The following is a 7,682-nucleotide window of genomic DNA, read 5'->3' on the forward strand; positions in this document are numbered from 1 at the left end:
GGGGAACACGTATGTGTTTGTTTTTGGCAGAATTTCGAATGGGGCACCCGTAGGTTTCTGACATGCCCCGGGGGTGGGGGATGGCAGCACTTGTTCTCCGGTCACCGCGACTTGTCCGGAGAAAAATGCCGCTCGGTCACCTCATCCCCCGAGATACCTTGTTATTGCACCGGACCCTTCAATTGCACTCTGAATTGCATGGACATATAATTATTAATTTAATTTATTACAAATCTAATTTTAAAATAACTACAGTGTAATGCAAAAAAATGTTAATTATTAAAATAAGCTGAGACACAAGCAAGTCATTAAAAAAAAAACTGGTGATGATGGTATTAGCATTACAGATAAAATCAAGCAACTACCTACAATAGTATACAGAGGCATGCATTATAAACATGTTGTCAAGAATAAAACACATATCACTTAGACTAAAAGAAAAGCAACAATTGTTATTTGTTAGTAACTATAATTAAAATACACATAAATTTACTTACTCATCTCTAACACACTGTTGAACATATAAATCATAACACATATAATTACAAACATTGAGGACAAAGATGCAACAAAAAGAACACATCAGACTTTCTCTGACTCACGGAGAAAATCCCAAATATTAGGATGACGTCCCATTTGCACTAGTAATGTCGAATGAAATGATTCTAAGTAGTTGTTAGTACGATAATCTTCTCCAAAAACACTAATAAACTCTGGACCAATCTGAAAAAACCAATAATGATCAATATATCCAATTAAAAAATTTCTCATTCCCTGTTCGACTTCAGGAAATTGTTGAAAATACTGCATGATGGCCCTGAAACCATCATACATACAAAATTGAGGACATAAAGGATGACCTCTAACAGCAGGCAAATGAGGCAGTGCAAGAACCATTCTGAATACGCGAGCTGCTTCAGGATTTCTCTTGACTAAATCCAAAACACCATTTGATTTACGATGACAATATCGTACAATTGATTGAGTGTAATGGAACCAGCAACATCCCAATCTGCTTTCTGGAAATGCTTGTTGAATTGCATTCATGAGTCCTTTTTCAAAATCTGTAACAAATCGAATCAAATTATAGTTCAGAGGTAACATTTGGCGAACAATGTTAAATAATGTAACATATGTCTCTTCTGTCCGACTTCTTAGAAGGACATACACCATTGGGAACGACACACTTTTAAACACCACTTGAAAAGTCAGAAAACTTTTCAAGTCTGCTGGAGCAGCAGGAACAGTTTTGAATGTTCCATCAATTCCAACTGTTGTAACTGCGGCCAACTCTTCTCCAAATCTTCTAATTGCATCCAGGTTTGCAAAAATAACACCTTCGCTAGTTCCGTTCACGACTAGTTCTTGTTGGAAGAATGTCGAGGGTGGAGTTTGAAGTGTTTAACTGTAGGCAGCATTTTCAGGTCTGGTCAATGCTTCAGCGAGCTCATGGATGTTCTCGGGTATGCGGCCGCCGTTTGGTTGACGTGACCTCCGCATCCTTTTCCATCTTCTCTGTCCTTGCATGAATGTATAATTGTTAGCAGCTTGTGAATGCCTAAACAAATTAAATAAAAATAATACAAATTGAATGGGTGAGCGGACATACCTAGGTGTTAACTGTCAATACCAAAAAAAATATAATTGACTACCTATTATATACATAGATAATTAATAGATAGAAAACAATTTTTAATATGCATCACAATTTAAAGTTTATAGCAACTTAAAAGTTCCAGGCCTAAAGAATTTAATTTACATTATTCTATCTGTCATATAAATATGATATGAGATTAGTTAACTTCAGCTCTATCAACCAATGGATACAATAAGAAAAAAAATACTGGGTGACAATGCATACAAAATTCTATGTTCTGAAGAGAAACAGATTTGTTTACAGCATCAAGTTTCATAATTAGAAACTAATTCCTTATAAATAATAAAAACCTTTTCGGTAAACTATAACATTACTATACCTAGGTCATTTTTTTAAAATGTATTCAATCAAATTAATATTTTACAAAACTGTTCAACCTTATTTTAAATTGTACAAATTATTATAATAAAGGAAATTTCCTTTTGGAAACACTTAAGTTTATATTGCCACATGATTATTCTTAAGTGGTAAAAAAAATTTCAATGATTTGTTAAATGGTCTTCAAGTATATTTAAAAAATCAAAAAACCTAAATTTTAATAAAACCATAATTTAAGCATACAAATAGTATGAGCATGCTTAATACATCACCCTCTATAGGTGAGCAAATAATTTTTAAAAAACAAAATAAAATATTAACCAAAAAACTTACTGAACAATAGCATTGTTGTATGCAGTCCTAACTGAAACTGACATGTTTTCAGGATCAATCCCCCTTGCACCAATGGCTTCTCTTAAAAAAGGTACATGTAAATTGATGTTTGCAGGTCCATGGTTGTGTTGATTTCGAATTTTTATCCTATTATCAAGAAGTTCTGAACTTACTGATGCCGTACAAGGACAAAAATCATAAATCCGACTTTTTTGCCGTTCACACACTAAGTATATACGGTTGACTCTTGCTTCGCGCTTGTAGTACTTAAAACCTAAATCATCCACATAAACCCTTGAACCATGGTGAACCCCAGGAATCACTCTGTAGGTTACTGGTACTAGTGGTACTTGATTCAAAGCATTTTCTTCCGGATCTTCTTCAAGTACTTCTTCATCTTCCAGTACTTCTTCATCTTCATCAGTTACTTCTTCATTTGGATTGTTCTCGTAAACAACTGGACGAAAATAATCGTGGTCCAACAAATGAACGGGGAGACCGATTTCTTCCTCGATGTTCATCATGTTTCTGCACTTGTACAGGTTGTCACTTATAGAGTCAATGATCAAAAGACAAGTAGCACGAAACAGCGAATCACACGAACAAATAGTCTGCGGTATGACCTATGGTCAAAGTTTTAAAGGATGAAGTGCGACAGCACGATCAATAAACGGCGTACGTTTTAGACGAACAAACAACTTCAACGGCAAACAAGATCGAATTATTCGAAAAGCACGTGAGTACCGTGGTGTTCGAAAGCGGTTAAGCGAGTCGTCACTCGTCAGTCGCCACTTGCCGTTGCTCGTACTTCATGACTCGTGATGTCTTGGTGGGGTGGGAAACTGAGAAAACCGTCACAAAACACAGCAATAGAATGCAAAAAAGCGGGAATTTATACATTCAAAATTGATTTTGTATTTTAAGGTGGAGCTATGAATTCGGGATTGAAAACATTAAACTTCTTTGAGGTTGACCGGGTTCTTTAGAGATCATTTTCCGAAATGTTCATTAGTTTTTTCCAAATGTTGGCATAAATTGCCAAAAAAAAACAGTTATTTTGAACTTGAACGAAATTGATTTTAGTTATTTACCTACTATTCAGTTGCAACTCCAAAAATAAATATGTAAATATGTTTCCTTAAGACTTAACTTATATTTTTAACAATTACTATTTCATCATTGGTTTCAAATTTAAAACAATCTTAAGCTCTATACTTAGAAGAAGCACATCAATGGGGGTCCAAAATGAGCATGCATATGACTACAGGAAAAACATTGAAGGGCAACAAAAAAAGTCAATAATGTTTTTGTTGCGCCGCGACCGCTCCTACAAGGGCGGCGGTTGTCGGCCACGACTTGCGGAGTGTTGGAATATATATAGGTACCTCACGGTGTGAAAATATCAATAATACAAAATACAAATTATGATACAATAAACAGACGCCGTGCGCTAGACATAATATATTAATCGCAACACAGCGTATATAACTATGACAAATGATAATAAATAATAATGTACGGGCCCGTATTACTCTTAATAATTAAATCACAACTTATTCGTCTGAATACATACAATATAAAATATATCCAATAATTAATAACAATAAATGAGAACAAAAAGTATGACCTGTACTGCTGTCTGCAACTAGGCAAAGCCACGCTGTAGTATGGACTGGTAAGGCGACCGTGGTGGCGCGTATGGAGAAAGTATGATGGCAGTGTCACAATAAATAGATCATCGATATTCGATACTAAATGACGGATGGGACGCTCACGTCAAGCCCCGACTGTCTCGGGACTTACGACGATTGTCGCGTACACCACGTAAAAGAAAATGGACAATTATACGAACGACCAGAAATAAGGTCGGTTGACCACGCGGTTGACAAAAGAAAAAACAAATGTGGCGAACAGACGAGCGAACTGGACCCGCCAGGTTCGGCCGTTGGCAAAAGACAAAAACTTCGCTAGCGGACGGACGAAGGTTGGAGTGGACATCGTCGGCCACGGATGTGTAGAGGGAGGATGACCTGTCGCGGACACTCCACACCGATCGCGGAGACTTGTAGAGCCTTTGGGTGATGTGCTGATTCGGCGGGAAAATCAGCCGCGTTTGAACAGTTTTATTATAATAAATATGATGTATACAATGGCGAATATCAGAATTATATAAATTTATACTTACCCATCATAGTTGTGTTTACCAAATTTCATAACTACGTCAATAATACTGAAAAAGAGGCAGTACATTTTTGGTTGCTAACATAATATACATTGTCCCTTTATATGGGCTATACCCTGACTTACAAATTACAATATTGTTTTATTCAAAGAGAAAAGAATACCCATTTTATTATGTGCTGAAAATCCTCTAAGTAGAAATTTATATTCCTTCAATGAATTGTGTTTTTATTTGAAGAATAAACTATAGTACCTACAATAGTAGGTATATTAGTATGCACGTATGGTCTGTTGACAGTCCCCAAAAGTGTAAGTGTGTGAAAATAGTTTTTCATAACCTGGAGTAAATTTTTAATACCAATAAGGGTAGTACAATTATAAAGTTAACTATTTTATACATTTCTCTTCTTTTTCAAGTTATACCAACTAATTATAGCAAATTGTGTTAATTAAACTTCAATTAGTTTGAAAATTGGTCTATTTTTCCATATACAAATAAATTATAAATACTGGACAGATTGATTCAGTTAATACATTTTAAAAACAAGATTGTCAAACAACATTTAATTTAACCTTAGACAACTAAAAAAAAAATTACTATTTGGAATGTTAGGAATGCAAATATATTTTATTTTATTTTTTTAATACAAGAAACCCAAATTATTAAAAACCTTCATTGCTATTACATTTATTTTGATAATTTAAAAGAAAAATATGTAGGAACAAAACAAGAAGAATGCCTAGTCTGTAAAACAAAAATTAAATCGAATGAGTCAGTGACTTATAGTGATTACACATGTATTTAATTAAACAATATAAATATAATTTTGTTATTAACGATAAAAGTGTTAAATTTATCCAAATTAATACAATATAAGAATGTGTATATACATATTATATTAATAATAAATATAATAAACTTGTAAAAAAACTGTCCATTGCAAGTAGCAATATCCCATATAAAATATAAATCATATCTATTAAAAGTTTAGTTTATCTCCAATAAACAAGAAATAGAAGTGTTAATAATTATTTAATGTACCTACTACAAAGCTTCTCAAAAAATAATTATGTTTACAAAGTATTTAAAAAACAAATTTGACACTATTAAAAATATATAAGTAGACATAATAATTTTGTGATTTAGTAATTATAAGTTATAACTAGGTAAACATATAAAATTTATTTCCTGAAAATCTAGTTACTAGAAGAACACTGCATATTTTACTATTTTAATAAAATGACTGTAGTATTGTCTCATTGAAAACTATTGAGAATTTGAAAAATTACTTCTCTTAAGTTTCAAGTGGAATACATATCTAAACAACAAATTTTGAAAAACAGTCTTGAGCTACCAGAATAAATAAATAAATATACCAAATAAAGGTACCTATCAAATTAAATAAAAACAATTGGTAAAAACAATCTGTCTACACAGTTGATATTATATTGATGGCCTATTCATATAATAGCTAACATTTATTACTTACAGAACTTGTTTTTAAAATCTCATAGACTAGCTTCCATTTTTACGATCCAATTAGAAATATGACCTCATACAAATCTACATAACATACTTCAGTTTCAGATTGATGAGTAGGTGCAATGACATTCATCAGATTAAAAATTTGACATTTTTATTAAAACAGAATGAAAACAAAATCATATTATCTTGAATATTTACTATTCAGATATATTGAGAAACAAATATTTTATTGCTCATACAAAATAATGGAGCACCAGTGGCGTACTCAGGGGGTAGAGTTCTAGCAAGGGTTTTAATTTCTAGTATTCTATTACAGACTTAATAGCACTACCTACTTATCAGTATAATAAAGCTGCAACTAACTCAAAAAAATAAAATAATAATACTAGAAATCGTGAGTACATATTTTTAATTTTTATGCTGAAATGCTAAGAAAAATAAATAATAAGCATTAATATATTCAATACGTTACATAATGATCAATGAATAAAAAAACTAAATGATAAAAACCTAACTTCAGTACAACACCGATTAAAAGCTAACTAAACAGGGTTTTATTTTATAGAAGACAAAATTTCTCACTATACATTTTTCGAAAAATCACTATTGGTATGAAACCGATTATTTTATTTTTGATTTAATCGCTTATGAGCACGATTAAAGATAGAATGGTTGCACAACGAACTATGATAAGACACAATTTAATGATGATCATAGTTTCTTTTATTATCAACGATACTCTAGAAACTTTTACTAGCGCTCATAGGGTGTAAATTATGTACTACGCGTCAGAATTTAAGACCTGTAATGATAATATGCACATTATTTTCCCGCGAAAATGCAAAAAAAGTACATACACGATTAAAATACGATATTTTCAACGATTTTTACAATCTTGATTACATTGTACCTACGTAACTTTAATTATAAAGTTTGGTTTAAAGTATTTATTCTACATTATAGTGTATACTATCTTTAATCTCGGTAGTCACAAATCATCAAAATGAAGTGCTGTGTCCCTAATTGTACTGCTGGTAAGGAAAAATCTACTTTTGGTGTGCCAAAAAATGAAATATTAAAGAAGCAATGGGAAAATATTCTTGGTATTTTTCTTAAAAGCAAGTTTGAGTGTGTTCTGTACATTTTCATGAAACTGATATAATTAGAACTTGGGTTTCAGGACAAGGGCTTTCAAAATATTCTGTAAGTATATAATATGCGTTAGTAATTTAGTATATACTATATATTATGTAAGTAAACATTGTTTTTATATATTAAACGTAAATTATAGATTTGTATGAAAATACCAAAACTGCGACAAGGGGCCATTCCTTTTCTACCAAATAACAACTTAATATTGGACGAATCTAAACATAATCAATTATCAGTAATAATATTATAGTGCTTTTGAATACCTGAAAAATTAATATGCTAGTGATTTTTGTTATAATTGTTGTAGATCATAAGCTGTAAGGACTTCAGCATAAAACATGACCATTGTTATAGTTCAGTTTCTCCAGCAAAGAAAAAAATGAAAGTATGTTTTATAATTTATATAAATAATTTGGAAAACATTTTTGTTAACTAATTAATGGTATATTATTTTTATTTCCAGCTTGATAGTTGCAACAATGACAATAATATAGCACCTGGGCTACAAAGCACATCACTTTTCTATACTGTTTTAAATGACCGAGTTAAAGTACC

At 31.9% G+C, this 7,682-nt stretch overlaps 1 pseudogene; it reads right to left on the minus strand.

The window, feature by feature from the left end:
* Positions 1-323: 323 nt before the first annotated feature.
* Positions 324-3,612, minus strand: LOC111038766 (annotated as a pseudogene).
* Positions 3,613-7,682: the final 4,070 nt, after the last annotated feature.

The sequence above is a fragment of the Myzus persicae genome, unplaced genomic scaffold (assembly GCF_001856785.1).
Source record: "Myzus persicae strain clone G006 unplaced genomic scaffold, MPER_G0061.0, whole genome shotgun sequence".
Lineage (NCBI taxonomy): Eukaryota > Metazoa > Arthropoda > Insecta > Hemiptera > Aphididae > Myzus > Myzus persicae.